General features: G+C 36.4%; 1 protein-coding gene across 3 annotated transcripts in view; it reads left to right on the top strand.

Annotated features, from left to right (window-relative positions):
* LOC105392570 (RING finger protein nhl-1) overlaps nucleotides 1–16,411 on the top strand; it is a 71,791-nt gene that overhangs the window by 7,730 nt on the left and 47,650 nt on the right. The gene's annotated exons all lie outside the window — the stretch shown is intronic.

Here is a 16,411-nt window from a genome sequence, read left to right as displayed (position 1 = left end):
TAGAGCTCTCAAAACCAATTTTTTTTAAATTCAATTCGACTCTATGAATGTTCCCGTAAATGTCATATTTTGCTTCCAAAATGTGTAGTTTAATAGCGGTAAAAAGGCAGAATAGCTACCACTGATTGCCCAGGTTAAGTTGATACGTCACTCTAAGGATACTCCTTTCATGCATCCCCAATTGAGTTATTGAAACAGGCAGTAAGTCATTCATCTGACAAGTCTGCATGGTCCTTTAGCACGTAACTTCGTTTCGTTTCACTTCGCAACTGCTAACAAACTAACTGGATTATATTCGTAGCGAGGATCCAATTACAAAATATCCTTCTCTAATCTATGAAATAATAATAATACATTTTATTTAAAATACCCATAGTATAGTCACATAAAACGGACTGGCCAATGAAAATTGCAAGAAATTACTGATGCAGCGGTCATATTAAATTTATTTCTATCTTTAACATACTCAACTATGAAAAATATTAACACTAACCATAGGTACATTTTTTAGGGTATATATAGTATTCCACGGGACCTATATGTTTTTGCAGGTTATGTTAATTAGGCGAATCTAGCCTAAATATTATGCTGTATATATACCTACAAGTTTAAAAAAAAGTTTCGTTAAAAATTATACTGTTCAATTTATTTGGATATACATATAGGTAAATCTAAGCATATTTAATATTATGTAGCAACCTAATTTCTCACCCAGAAATTTCAGTCATATCTAGTAGCCAGTTAGTTAGATTTGGGCCAACTAATGAACAATGTCAGTAATACGGCTGCAACGCTGCTAAACTTCTCATTTTAACCAGAAAATGGGATGGCTTACCACGGCTTTGTGTAACAACAAGAGTGTATGTGTGTGTGTGTGTATCTGTGTTTGTGTGTGTGGTGAAAGTAGCAGTTCCTAGCTCATTTTCCGGACCCGTTATTTTGCCCGGTAATAATGAAATGATTAAAGTTTTACGTTGTTACGCAAATGTATAGAAGGCTCACAGTCGTGTAAGTGAGGTTTATTTCTCCCAGTCAGCTACCGCTACATGGGTTTGTTATCGACGAAGATAAACGTCACTATATCGAGATTCACCATAACTACGGCGCAGTGATTGGTGGAACGCGCATTAAACGAGTTTATCGACGTCGATAACGAACCCGTATGACGGCCGCAATCAGCTTTATTTAGGTGTCATGTCATGGGCCTGTGGCGACATCTATAATGAATACGTGCAAGCATAGAAGTCAAGATATAGATCCAGCAAGGAGATATCAAGGACGACCAACAGATGGCATGGAAGAGTGAAAGCAAAATACCAAATCCTACATCGCGGTATCTAAGAATTACAGCTACTCAGTATATATACAGAATCCCGACATGTAACTGTCGGGCAGTTGCCCACCAAGCTAAACCGCCCAGCTTGGTCGGAGGATCCTCCCTTTTCAATGGAGGAGTGGCAACAACACCTTCGCTCCTCCATATTGGTGACCCCTACAACCTGAACACGACCTGATGATGACCATGCAGAACAGCAGCAGCAGAACATCTTCCACCATGTCGATGACCTCACAGACGATCAGCAGACCTTCCAGCAGCTACAAGATGAAGTCCAGCAGTACCATCACCCCCACAGCATCCTTCAGCAGCCACCCGAGTCAACCAGCTTGCAGATTCCATGGGCACCGTGACCACCAGCTTGCAGCGGAAATGCGCGAGCCTGGTCACACCCTCGAGCAGACAGACTGCAGCGACCTTGCAGTGCACTTCGGCCAGCCGTAGCTGCGTCGGTCCAGGGTCCACCTCTCCTGGTCGAAGAAGCATTGGGGCAACGCACCGGAACAGTCGTAGCAGAGCGATCCTTGCAGTCCACTTCAAGCCGGTACGATCGAGCGTCAACTCTCCCGGTTGAAGCTGGATTGGGGACATCGCCACGCGCCTAACCATGCACTACTCTTCAAGCCGGTACGATCGAGCGTCAACTCTCCCGGTTGAAGACGAAGTGGGGTTACGGCGAATGAAGTCCGCACACAGTCCTGAAAAGGTGGACTAGCGGCAATCTAGTCTGGTGAACAAGACTAATACAGATGCACTGAAGAATATCGACCTACGGTCTCGGGGGGGAGTGATGTGGCGACATCTATAATGAATACGTGCAAGCATAGAAGTCAAGATATAGATCCAGCAAGGAGATATCAAGGACGACCAACAGATGGCATGGAAGAGTGAAAGCAAAATACCAAATCCTACATCGCGGTATCTAAGAATTACAGCTACTCAGTATATATACAGAATCCCGACATGTAACTGTCGGGCAGTTGCCCACCAAGCTAAACCGCCCAGCTTGGTCGGAGGATCCTCCCTTTTCAATGGAGGAGTGGCAACACCTTCGCTCCTCCATAGGCCGTTTCTATCGAAACTTACAAAAGTTAAACGATACTATATAAAAGTTTTTTTTGATCTATTAGTGGCGCTCTAGTAAGCCTATGTGGCAGCCTTAATATCTCCTTTAGATAATTCATGCTTACCTGCTCCTAGTTCGATCGAAGTTCATCAGTATTCAATGTACGGGACAGGATAGATGCAGGCAGGTACTGTTCCTCCAATGTAAATCTGAACACCTGAGAAAAGGTACAGCTCGTATTACCATCACTATAAAGAGGGAATTAGGAAAGCAAGTGTTGAGGCGGATTTATCGACAACTGTACCGTGCTAGGACCTGATCTTAACTAACCGTATCGATATGGAATTATAATATCTTATCCTTAGGTGCAAATTTAAGGTCGGTTTTCGGTTCACATCAAGATATATGTTCATTCTGGTTGGAAATACATAATATTTTGTTGGTATATACTGTATGTAAATGTGGCCAAACCAAAAGCCTTAGTAAAGACCCTCCATAGCATGGATAGTTTATCCAAAATGTAGGTGATTTTTTTCTATTGACTATTTCATGAACAATTCTATGAACTAGATGAAGTGTCACTGCATAAGAAACGTCAAAATAACAGTTCCACTAAGATATGGAATGTCAATGGCAGGTGAAACTTTTTCATTGCTTGTAAGTGTATTATGCTAAAATCGACTCCAATTTATAACAGCAATAACTTTTATGACCGATATAAAAAACTTCGTAACAATTGCGACAAGTTAGCTTATCACACAAGCGGCTTCAAAATATCAGAGGCAGCCACAAATAACCTATGTTTCTAGGAGGTCACTCGATATGATGAAAAACTAAGGTTTATATAATTTTTTTATATATGTATGTATAATTATGGTAGATTTTGAGTAGGTTTTTTTTTGTGAGATTCATTGATTGATTGTGATTTTTGTTATTTTTTTTGCACTTCCCTACTTTCTGCTGCTGAAGCTCCTGCAGGTTGACTGGTAGACAATGCTCTTAGCATTAAGTCCACCTAATTGTACATCTACTTTTGTAAATTGTGCAATAAAAGCATAAATAAATAAACTAAGTTTCGGAGAGCTGATGCGCGGGCCACGACTCTATCTCGTTGTATTAAACAAAAGTAACATTGGCTGTATTATGTAAGTAGTTAACTTAAGGTTTATAGTTGTTTGTTTCACTGCTCCATTAGAATAATTCTGTAATAGTGGTGTCACGTCAGCTTTGGTTCGTTCGTTTTTCGTCAGTATAGAGTAACCTTCATGGTCCGTATGTTGCCAAGACCCAAGAACACAGTCTCCAGTAAACCACCTCATCTTAGCTTCATGGACGTGGGTCGAATGTCGTGGGACATCCTCCTTAGATTAATAATATACTATATCTATTCTTGTGTACAAATAAAGAATATTCTATCTATCTATCTATCTATACTAACATGGTGTGTCACATACATATACAAACCAAAAAACTGACCGTATTTTGTCTGCTGCCAAAGTGCCAAACCGTTTTATGTTAAACCTAAATGACAACCATTGTACCAATGAATATAAAGTCACAAATAATTTAACCAAACTAATTCAAACACCATTGCACCAATGAATTTAGTCACAAATCCGTTAACCGAAGTAATCCAACTAAGAGCTCAGTGGTGGAAGTTGGGTGTTATTTTGTCGAGACGTTTCTTTGATCTGACCCTCCATCTAGTTCATATATTCTTAATCTAAGAGGACATCCGCGGATAATGAACTTGCTTATTCGAAGCACGGCGAGAGACAAGTTGGCAGTGGCTGCGCTCGCCAATTGATTAACATTCATATAATTCACCCGCGAGCGATGAAAATGTTCCAGTGACATAGCAACGAATTACCTACCTGCTAACGGAAAGGCTAGGTTAATAACATCCGCAGTATGGAAATATAAGTAACAGTACATCAGAATAATACCTATTAAAAACGTAATATATACTTAGAAGTCTAAACAACTTTGCCAAGAAAACTTTTAAAACTCGCGTGTTAGCTAATAATTTATAGTAAGTTATAGTTTAAACGTAGAAAGAAAAAAGCCATATCCAATATCCTTCTTAGCTTAACATAGCAAACTCCGAAGAAATATAATAAATCTAAATAGAATACAACATTATTACATTACCGTTCATTGTCAAAGCGAGAGAAACCTCCATAGGAAATAATTGCATTTCCTCTTTTTAGTGTCACACCAATATTTGTATAGTATATTTTGTTATCTGTTCTCTGGTCAAATATTTGCCCTAAAAATACACAGTCCAAGAAAGTAGTTTGCCCCCCACCGTATTGAAGCTAACATAACACCGACACAAGCGAAAAACGAGTGCTTCAGCTTCGGTAGTGCAGTACTTAGGTATGTTATGTTTTAGTAAAAGTTGGGCAATACTGTAATGTACTGCCAGTAGAACATATTATGTGTCATTGTTTGTAAATTATAGGCGGTATACAGAATGTTGCAAAAATGGTATACTACTACTTTTGCAACACCCTGTATAGTTTAGTTAAATGATATTCTATCTACAGGAAAGGTATATACTTATGGATATTTTACGTTAACTCGTCAATGAAGCTTTAATAATTAAAAGTATTAATATTACTACCTACACAAAACGAAAGTTTAAACAATGTTGCTGGATTCGAACACACTACCTCACGAATGCAAGTCCAGATCTTATCCGTTACACCACGGCTCTACCACCACCTATGAATTCTAGGATGAAATAGTTGGCACAGGGGTGGAACTTTACATATTTGATTGACTGTACAGTATACATATACAGGGTGTTGCGAAATGGGTATACTAAGCTGAAACCTACATGTGCAGCATGGTATATCTAAGCCCGAAAAAGAAATCATAATTTCAAAATTCGCGAATAAAAATATTCATTTTGGGGCTTTGATATACCGTATCTGCTATGCTGGATATGCTGCACATGTTGGTTTCGGCTTAGTATACCCTTTTTGCAACACCCTGTATATACCCAGTTACAAAGGTTCCAGAAGGCTGCGGCGCGTGCACACAGCACACAGCGCCGCTCTATCACCTCAACTTTGAAAAACTTTTTCACACAAAAGCTCCGATAGCGAAGCTTTAGCAATAAACTGCCGGCACCGGAAGTGACGCGCACCGCGCTCGTTATCGGCACTCGCTTCCGGTAAACTGAACACATGCTGTTCTTTATATTTTACTAGCTTTTCCCGCGAACTTTGTTTTGCCTCAAAAAAAAACCTCTTGGTATTCCGGGATAAAAAGTAGCCTGTGTGTTAATTTAGGGTGACAGCTTCCTGCATGTCGAATTTAATCAAAATCCGTTCGGTAGTTTTTGCGTGAAATAGTGACTACCATCTATCAATTCATTAATATTTACAATTCTACTGAAGTTTTTCTTTAATTAAAAAGTTTTAAGATGAAAATTATTATTCTCACTTCCCTTTCGTATCACGCACGCATCATAGGAAGTGTTTTATTGTGATTACATCCAAACCCGCATTGTTTTATGATTGTGACATTCATAATACTATGTTGGTGTCTATAACATTTTTATATTGCATTTAAAAAGATACGGTGTACATATTTCATGAAATTAGCATAAATTCTCGCATTGTACAAAAATCTCTTCAGTCTTTTGCGGGTTGCGAGGAAACACATGCTGCCTTTGGCTTCCTCCAAAAGTGATGGTAATTTGTAAATTTCGTTTTGTTTATAACAATACTAGCTGTTCCCGTGGGCTTCGCTTTGCCTTAAAAAGTTTTCCCGTGGAAATTCCGGGATAAAAAGTAGCCTATGTTATTTCTTAGGGTCTAGACCAATGTTCATTCAAATCTGTTCAGTAGTTTTGGCGTGAAAGAGTAGCAGACGGATAGACACAGTTACTTTCGCATTTATAATATTAGTTAGGATTGGGATTTTCAAATTTCCATCTTAAACTTAATGTACCTACAGTCCTAGATATAATGATGTATAGTAAACTACATCTGTAGACAGTCCCAGTGAGGCACTCGACAAAGAGACAGAAAGTGCCATAATTAGTCCAGTTCGGAAAGTGAGATCCACACGCGGAGCGCAAAGTGTAGCTTTTATGTACTTTGAAACGACTTGTTCTAGATTTTACCTTTAGGCTGCGTTCGCAGTAGGCAAATAGAGAGTCTATTATTCTCCTTAAGAGACAGTCGCAATTGTCGCAAACAAATCGAAAACTGTCGTTTTCCATTTAGTCCTGAAACATACGCATCGTTTTAGAAGGTCCGTTAAAAGAACGATTATATAGATTGAATGGATTCAGTACGTAGTTGATGTTCGGTAGTCAACGCTTTTAAATAAATATACGCATTTTATAATATTTGTAACATTTTCGATGTTTAGAGCTGGACAGTATGAATTTATTTGATAAAATATGTCGTGAGCATCGTATTAAAAAAACGTTTCTACGTGGGAATGAATCGAGTTTTACGATTGCAAAATGCACTATGTCTGTGACATGAGAATCTAAGCTCTGATAGCTGCCGACTGACCTAGCGGCGTGTCGGTATAGTATGCCGAATGCAGTTTGGTAGTTTTATGCTCACTCTACACATACACAATATGAAGAGTTTGACTACTAGGAACGTAGCCTTATGTAATATTTAGCTCCTATATCTTGTAAAATAAGTCTATGGAGATGAGTTTATCAGAGATAATACGAAAGCAAGCTTTTAAAAAATACTTAAGTTTATTTGTGATAAAAGATGTTTTAAGCAGCTTTAAGTTTTGTAAGTTTGTTAAGTAAGTTGAAATCTAAAATATTTTGCCAAAGTAAATATGAAAAATATACTTACGAGTATCTTTGTTTATTCGGCTGAACATTGTGTTCGATAAATACGTGAACAGTTTTTAAGAAGGTAAAGTTCTGAAACTTCAAGCCAGCTTACAGAATACTTTAACAAGCGTTTAAGTTCGGAAACTTTAAAAAAGACTATGTTTTTATACAGTTCGCTAAGTTTTCGGATTTATCAACATCAACATAGCGCATAAATTATGAACTGCAAAGTGAAGCAAAGTAAAAACCTCTTAAAGCTGTACCTTAGCGGAGTTTTGGAGTGCATTTCTCAGAGACTCCGTAACTGTTTTATAACAGACTTCAAAAAAGGACCTTTTTGTCCCTGACCAAGACAAAGGGGTGTTATTCGTTTGAAATTGGTAGGTATATGTGTGTCTATCGCGTGGTAATAACTAGTGCAGTAGTGATTGGAAAAAGTAACTTTACTCAGCCTATATAGCTAAAACCATTGCTAAAGAATGGCACAGTTGTATCTCAGGAAAGTTAGGAATGTGTAACGTTCCTTAAAAGATATTTCATAAATATCTGAACAAAAAAATTATGATGTTCTAATTTTGTTTAAAAAATATTTAGTTTCCTTAAAATAATATATAACTATCTACATAATAAATAGCTGTAAAATATTCATGAATATAATATCGGTTTGTAAGGGTCTATGTAATCCTCTTATCAATCGAAGATATTGCCATTTAGATGTTTTATTTGATCCGCAAAGGTCGCCAAATAATGTTATTGGCAACCCTGTAAGCAGACCATCTAATAAAATGATATTTATATGAAAATAGGTAGGTAATTTGGATAAGTTGTATGTTTAAAGGTCAAGTAATGTTTCATATCCAATGTTCACAACTGAATCTGTAAGCATGTACGAGTATATAGAAAAGTTATTATTAATATATTTAAAAATAAGTTCATAAAACACTGAATTCTTTTAAGATTTAAGTAAAATATAGCCGTTAGAAAATGGCAGAATAAATAAGTCTTCAGAAGGAAATAGGACCCGTATTACTTGCCAGGGTGCCTCCATAAATCCTACAAAACCGTTTAGAAAGTATTTCATGAAGAAAATTGTAAACAAATGCCTTTCAGGGTTGTCACACAGGTCACTTCAGGTTTATTCAGGTTTTTTCACATATACACTGATATCAAACGGCGGCTGATTTATGGGCACAAGAATATCGATCTTATTTCTTCTAATAAAAGGCTGTCTTTTCTGCGCAGTGTCCGCTGGCAGAAACATAGATGAAAGTGTAATCAAACTATTTTTTTTAATCTACAGTTTTTTTAACTGCTTCTGTTTTGTTTAATATCTATAGTTATAATAATAAAAAATAAAAATATATCATATTTATATTATGTATATATTTTTATGTACTCTCTATAAAACTATTCCACTCTTAGGCAAAAAAAACTACTCCGCCTGTTAAATCAATTTATTATCCTTATTTAATCTTTCCTCCAATAAAAACATGAAACATCGCATGTGGCAACCCTAACTCAACCTAAAACAAAAAGTGTCGCGCGCGAGCTGAGCGGCAGTAATCTGCAACTTGCAAGATATCGTTAATTTAGTTAAAAACCCAACGCTGTTCTGTAGAACAGTAAAATAAAGGAGATTTTGTAAACACTGATATTCGTTCTCGGGTCTTGGGTGTTGATATTTATATTTAGTATCTATCTATCTATGTATTTGTGTAGATATATCAGCTGTCCGACACCCATAACACAGGTTCTACCTAGCTTGGGGTCGGATGGCCGTGTGTGAGATGTCCCCACATATTTATTTATTTATTATTTATTTGTAGCTGACGACTTATGACTTTAGTGCATAAAATTTCACTGAATGCATACAAAAAAGTCAGCATTTTGGCTTGTAGCAGCAGTTCAAAATTTCGTCACGCTTCGATAGAAAAAACATTGGAAAACATTGCATTTATAAATTATCTCTTTCAATAATTTACACAATATTTCTTTATTTGTACACAAAGACTAGACTCGCTGACTTCTAAGTACATAAGGCGATTAATAAAACTGATTTCATCCAGATAACATATGGATAGAATTATATATTTTGATCAGCAGAACAAAACTTTAAAGTTATAACTGTTCAGTTACAATAACATACTTTCTCGCAATCGTCGGGATTTTAAACTAATTTTCTGTTAATTATTTTAACAAATGAATTCATGATTGCAACGAGTGACGTTCCATTCACTAATTGGACAGTGATCTTTGCTCGGCGCGGGACGTGACTGAGAATAAATTAAAAAGCTCAGACTAATCTTTCAAATTCGTTTCATATTGCTGAAAGCTATTTAAACCCTTTATGCTGTAACTATACTTTAGTTACTAACTGTTAAGCAAAATCACCCATCTGTTCCTGAAATAAAAACTAGAATGCAGAGTCAGCTGCATAAGTAGCTATACACTTTTGTACCTTGTCAAACTCATAAACTGCCTATATATTCAAACATAAATTTACGTTTATTATGTAGGTAGTTTGACTAGGTACCAAAGTGTATATATAGCTACTTATGCAGCTGGCCGTAACTTGTGCTTATACATACATGAATTTACCAATATAATATGGCCAATATATTTTTTGGAACATTCTGAAGGCCTAGCACGGGTCGCTAGACGCGCACAACAACACGGTTTGACAAAAGTTTTCCATTGTGCTGGCTCTCGAGGCCGCGCGATGTGAGTGAGCGCGACGGAATACTTTTGTCGCGTCTTGACGTGCGTATCTTGAGCCCCGTGCTAGACCTTCGGCACAGTGGTTTATGTCATAGGGTGCCCCAATACGATCGTCGAAGAGCTTCCGTTTGCAAATGTCATTAAAAATAAGCCAATCAAAAGTGCACATTATAATAAAATAAAAATTTATGATCTTGGCAGAGATCTGCGCCATATTTTCATAGTTATATCTTTAATAGCTTATGCGACACATTAACTGCTATCATGAAGTCCTAGAAAAAGTAGTTAAGATATTAGGTATTTAATAACTGAAAATTAATATTTTAATGAAAAATGCTTTGTCCAATCACGTTAAAAAATAACGAATTGCAATAAATTTGGTAATTTTTTTTATATGATCTGAAATAAACAAATAGTTATATCAAAACGCGGTAAGCCAAAGAAAAACAGGGCAAAACCCTTTTCGAGTAATAATCCGCTTGTCAACATACCAAAAAACGCGTACAAATGAACAAAGAAAACAATGATTTAAAAGCCTATGTGAGTTTTTTGGGCTGCATTTTCCCCAAAAAAATGTATAGGTACTTACGCAATTTACGTAAAAGCTGCTACTTTATTCGGGGCAACTCAGCATTTCCATAGCAGTATTGGAGTGACATCGCTTAGTAGTAATAGTTAGCGAGTAACCCGCGGTTGTTAAGTGCGGAAAATTTAAATGATCCATGATGGTCTAGTACAGGTTTTTTAGATTGTCGGAAACTATAAAAGTTTTCGTTTTCTCGCATACAAAGTGGCGCCTCTACCGGAAACTATCATGCAACTTTTGACAGATAATGTATGCAGATGACTGAAGAAAATATAAAATTTTATAGTTTTCAAAAATTGCAAAACCTGTAGGTACTAGACGTATCTACTGGTTTTTAAGTGCGGAAAATTTAAATGATCCATGGTGTCAGATGCGCAATGGTCATGTAAAGCAGTTGGTCCTTCGCCTCTCCAGTCGCGTCTGTCATCCGAGTCACATTGGGTTATGGAACAGAGTCTGGAGTACAAAACCAACTTCTTCCAGATAACCAGTTCAACCAAAAACAAAATAATTATATTCGCTTCAGGCTTCGATTTATTTCGTACAGATGTGTCCTAAGAAGCATTAATGCAAAGTTTTTTTGCTGAGACAGATATATTGTACGGTACAAAAGAAATAAAGTTCAGTTAGCTTAGCTACATAATTTTCATACAATCCTTTTAGTGCAAACAACTAAAAAAAGATGTTATGGAAACTATTGTGTCCGCTACATTTCTTTCGCAAAATATGTTTTGTACTCGTACTTTATTAGACGACTATACTTTGTAAATTATAGCATGAGCCTACGACACCTGTCAAATACATACATTTTATATGTCGTATATTATGCAATTTATGGCAAAATTTACTTTATTCACCAGGCATGTGCCAATCATACGTCATAGACTCTTTTTATATTTTAAGTGCTCATTTATGCATTGTTATAAAAAATACGAATGCGATTATAAAAATCTTATGCACTTTTTGCCTACCGTTTCAGTGATGTCATAGTAGAGCTTGTACTGAAATTAATAGTTTCATTGAAAAACTGAACACTGGACAAAGCCTCAACTACGCCGGACAGAATAAGTTTAAAAATACAAGCGAACATCTATCTTTTTCCCAGAACACTAGTACACAACTCAACACAAACACCCATTTACTTGCTAATATTGTCGCAACAGTTTACCAACAACAAAAACAGTCCATCGTCCGACGAAATAGGAGAACAATAGACGAAAATAAAGGAAAAAATAACAGCTGTACTATGTAAATGGTTCTTGTAATATGCCTAACAACCCTAATGTTAAGTTAAGGGTACTTCAACAAGTGAACTGTGAAAGGCCTTGTGTGGTGTGAGGTAAAGATAGAAGATGGAATCGCAAGCGATTTTGAAACGTATTGACTAGGATGTAAGAACAAACGTTATGTGACGATAACATTGTGCATAGTGCGTGGTATAAGGTACGAGCGAGAGAGTCTATTAATTTTATGGTAAAAAAAAACTTCATTTGAAGTTGATTTAAAAAAAATACTAAATTTCCAAAACTGCCACTTTATGTAAAAATCGCTAAAAATAGCCTTTAGGGCGGAAACGACATATTAAGATTCTACATTATAGGTACTGGGTATTGGGAGGCAGGTTCTAAAAATTTGAAATTTGAAAATGGCGTGAAACGTGGCAGTTTTGGGAAAACCGCTTTCAAACGGAAGGCATGTTTTTTTTCAATTGGCGAAACTTGATTTAGGAGTAATTTGGTGTTATGTCAGTGTAAGTTTTTAATTGCTTGCACGTGTAAAGAGACACTATAATTTCCCCGCTAAAGCCTATTACCCAGACCACAAGTCCCGCGAGTGCCTGGCACTCTGCCAGTTGACGGCGCCTGCACAAGTGGAGATACGAGACTGAAGAAATAAAGCGCCCTACCCGATGTGTGGCAACAGTTGCCAAACAGAACAGTTGCCTGTGTTACTGTTCCGCCGAACACCTTTTGAGGCAAAGCAGAACACGCGGGCAGAACGTAGTAAAACTTTAGGGATGAAAACAAAGTTTAGAAAAGCGATTGTGCATTTTTCTGCTCGCTTCTGATGCAAAGTTGATCTAGGACTTGGATAGTGCGTGGATAATTTGTGGCGGGGGAGAGTAAGATCCCAAGATACGGACGTATATAAGGTACAGCTGATACGTTACTTGAGGACTATGGACATGGACACTATGCTTTCGTACACCAATGGAAAGAGTAAATTTTAACCCCAAAAGAAAAAAAGGGGTGTTAATTAAAAGTTTAACGGTTCTCTGTATCTGTTTGTGGTAACGTTACTTAGAAACGGCTGAACCGATTTTAGTTTTTAGAACCGTATGTGATGTGACGTTGACTGTTCTTTGCAAAGTTTCATGATAATCGGTTTGGCAATTAAAAAGTTATGTTGAATGTCGGCGGTTTTTAGGTTACTTTTGGGTTGCACGAGCCTCCCAAAGGAGCGGTGCGATAATCAACTAATTCCAGATACTACGAGATGTAATATAAACGCGTGGAAATGTCATTACCGCTTGACTGTTTACACCGCAAGCGTGTATTTACTATCGCGTGCTGAATCACCATATCAAACGACCCGTCTAAAGGATTCCTACTGTTTAGTAAACCGAAATAGCATTGCTAGCGAGCCTAAAGTGAATTACTCGTGTTCATCTAAATCTAGTTTTAATTTCCGTTTGTTGACAGAACCTGCTGCCGTCTGATTAACTTATAATCATTATTATTTATTTTTATTACACATAACATAATACAATTCATTTTTTTACTGAGTAGTGTACGTGCATATTTATAAAAAACAGTGAGGTATAATTTAATTTAAGTAAATAAACTGGTCACTAAAAGTTTAATCAAACCCTTTATTCCAACCCAGTGTGCGGTTCAGAGTTGATATTAAATGAAAATTGACATTGTTTGTAGTTTTCACAATGTATCCGCGTGTGACGACACAACAAACAAAGTTAGCAGCTCAACTTGTGTGGAAAATATCATTTTGCAACACATATAATTTGCAATCTACACGCGAAAGCTAAAAGCATATTGCAAGCAATGTTGCCGGAATTTAAAAATATAATTTATTTTATAGGCAAGGAGCCGCGAGCTTGATTTATTAAGGAAATGTTTCCTTCTCTTACCATAAGGGCCTTGCAAAGTATCAGCAAATATTTTTTCAATATACTTATATTTAATGCCTAGGTACAGACAGTTACTGTTATGAATAGGAAATATTAATTTGTTGTATTATCTTTTCAAATCCGTACTCGAACGTACAGATGAACTGTACCTAAAAAAGAGACTTTTTGATTCATTCACTCCCCAGTTTTATTAAACACATCACTCCTCGTCCATCACAAAGCTATTTCGACATCTGCTCTTCACGCCTGTAACACAAGGCGATATTGCCTCTCGCCTCTCAAGATGAAAGTCGTTGGCTCTAAACACATTACAAAGTAATACGATATTCCATACAACTGTTGGATTCCGAGATACGGTGGATGACGTCACAAAGACACTACTGAATGTATGATAAATAAAATAATATAAATATGTGGGTACATCTCACACACGGCCATCCGACCCCAAGCTGACAGAACCTGTGTTATGGGTGTCGGACAGCTGATATATCTACACAGATACATAGATACATATATATTAAATAGAAAAACGACAACCAGACACAAGGCAAACACAAGTGCTCATCACACGAATGTTTTCCCTGTGCGGGATTCGAACCCGCGGCCCCAAGCTTCGGAAGCAGCTTCACTACCGCCTAAGCTACGGTGCTATAAGCTATGATGACTGGATGGTCTAGAGTCTAGGTGGTCAGAGTTGACCCGTCTAGGGTCTCGGGTTCGAATCCAGGCCGGGACATCTCCGACATAGATGGCAGTCATAATGCATGTAACTTGAAACGGAAACTCTGGTTAAGATAATCCTGATTATAAAACGAACACTAAATATAGTTCTTGTTTAAACCTGGTTTAAATAGATTATTTGTATTAAAGCTCTGTACTACATATAACCATAGAATAACGAGTTACTAATGTACTTGTTATTCTATGCTATAACTAATTACCCAGTTTTAAAATAGTACTATTTTAGGTATTTTTTAAAATAATAATGGTTATAAGAACACTTAGAAGGAAATCTTAAAACGCTTATGATTTTTAGAAGTTATGTTCGGTCCAGTTTTCACTTAAAAGTGATAAAATGACTTTGTCATGGAGAAATATTGATGGTTGCTTTCTACAGCTTATTGAATAACCCACCATTTGTTATGTGAAAAGTGTGATATTTCACTTAAGGTAACAGTTTGGACACTTGATTCCGACGTTTCAATTTATTCTTGTGGTTCTGAGTATAATATGATTAAGATTAATAATATTAGTACCGACACTTTGAATACCTACTTAGTGAAAAATAAATGTTATAATTTTTCAAAATAAGAAAGCGTTTGATTGCAATACCGTAATCGCATAGGATCAAAATCTAAATTCTATTTGGTCCGTATACAATCTTAATCTCTTATTCCCTCCATTCAAAGGTTGTCTGGCAGAGATCGCTTTTAGTGATAATGCCGCCTTTTCTACCTTAATTAAGTTGCAATTTGTTAATCGTATTATTCTTTGTTGGTGTACAAATAAAGTGTATTCTATCTATCTATCTATCTATACCTAATATACAAACAGCAGAAATTAATAATATTGTTGAATTTGACACTAATTAAGTGCACCCTAAGAAGGATATCAATAACCTTATCATTTTATTCTTCTTTAGCCAACTACAGTCAAATTATTAAGTCCTGACATCAAATAGTGCGATTTTGCTAAGACTTCTTATGATCATCAGTTATTTACTTACTTTTACATCCATTTTTAAAATAAAATAACGATTGATTATGGATTTTTAACGGATTTGTCCTTTAATAAATATAACAGATCGATTAAATACGATCTTAAACAATTAGTAAGGATGCACTTCCGTTTTCACGACTTTATAATTGGACTGTAGGTTTGAAGAAAAAATGTCTGCAATATGTTCGAAGCATGTAGTATATTATGTGCCCTGATCAATGCATTGTTGATGCGGTGCCAAGTGCCGCGGAATGTCCACGGAATTCACAAATATTTTAGACGCTATTTCGATGATTTTATAGTTATACTAGCTGTTCCCGCGAACTTCGAGTCGCCTTAAAAAGTTTCCCGTGGGAATTCCGGGATGAAAAGTAGCCTTTGTTCTTTCTCAGGGTCTAGACCATATACGTATATATACCAAATTTCATTCAAATCCGTTTAGTATTTTTGGCGTGAAAGAGTAACAGACATACAGACAGACACAGTTACTTTCGCATTTATAATATTAGTCAGGATTAGAATTAGGATTTGTAAAAATACTCGCAGATATATTTTCTAGTAACCGATGATGATGATTTTAGTTAAGTTGTTTGTAGTTTATAGCTAAACACTATAAACAAACTATATGTTCAGACATGATAATTATTAATGTAATCTAAAACAAGTTAAAATCCCACAAAAATGATCAGTTACAATATAATATATATTTGTTGGGAATTTTATACATAAAATACAAAATAGGCACAAATAGGCACATAATATATATGAAACATGATCGATGGAAATGTATGAATTATATCACTTCTTCTTGTCAGCCAGGGGTTAAAAAGGGGGAGAGTTTGTCAAAATCACATTTGGGACCGATAAAGCTGGCCAATTGACTTTAGAAAGATTTAAAATTAAGATGAAATGTTTGTAAAAGGCTTACCCCATTCAAACAAGTTGGGAATTTCAAGAGTTAAGGCCAGTATCAGGGACTGATATAGCAATAACTCAAAGAATTCAAAAGTAATGTC

This window comes from Plutella xylostella, chromosome 8 (assembly GCF_932276165.1).
Source record: "Plutella xylostella chromosome 8, ilPluXylo3.1, whole genome shotgun sequence".
Lineage (NCBI taxonomy): Eukaryota > Metazoa > Arthropoda > Insecta > Lepidoptera > Plutellidae > Plutella > Plutella xylostella.
Note: the sequence above shows the minus strand (reverse complement) of the source record. Positions and strands in the feature narration are given on the sequence as shown.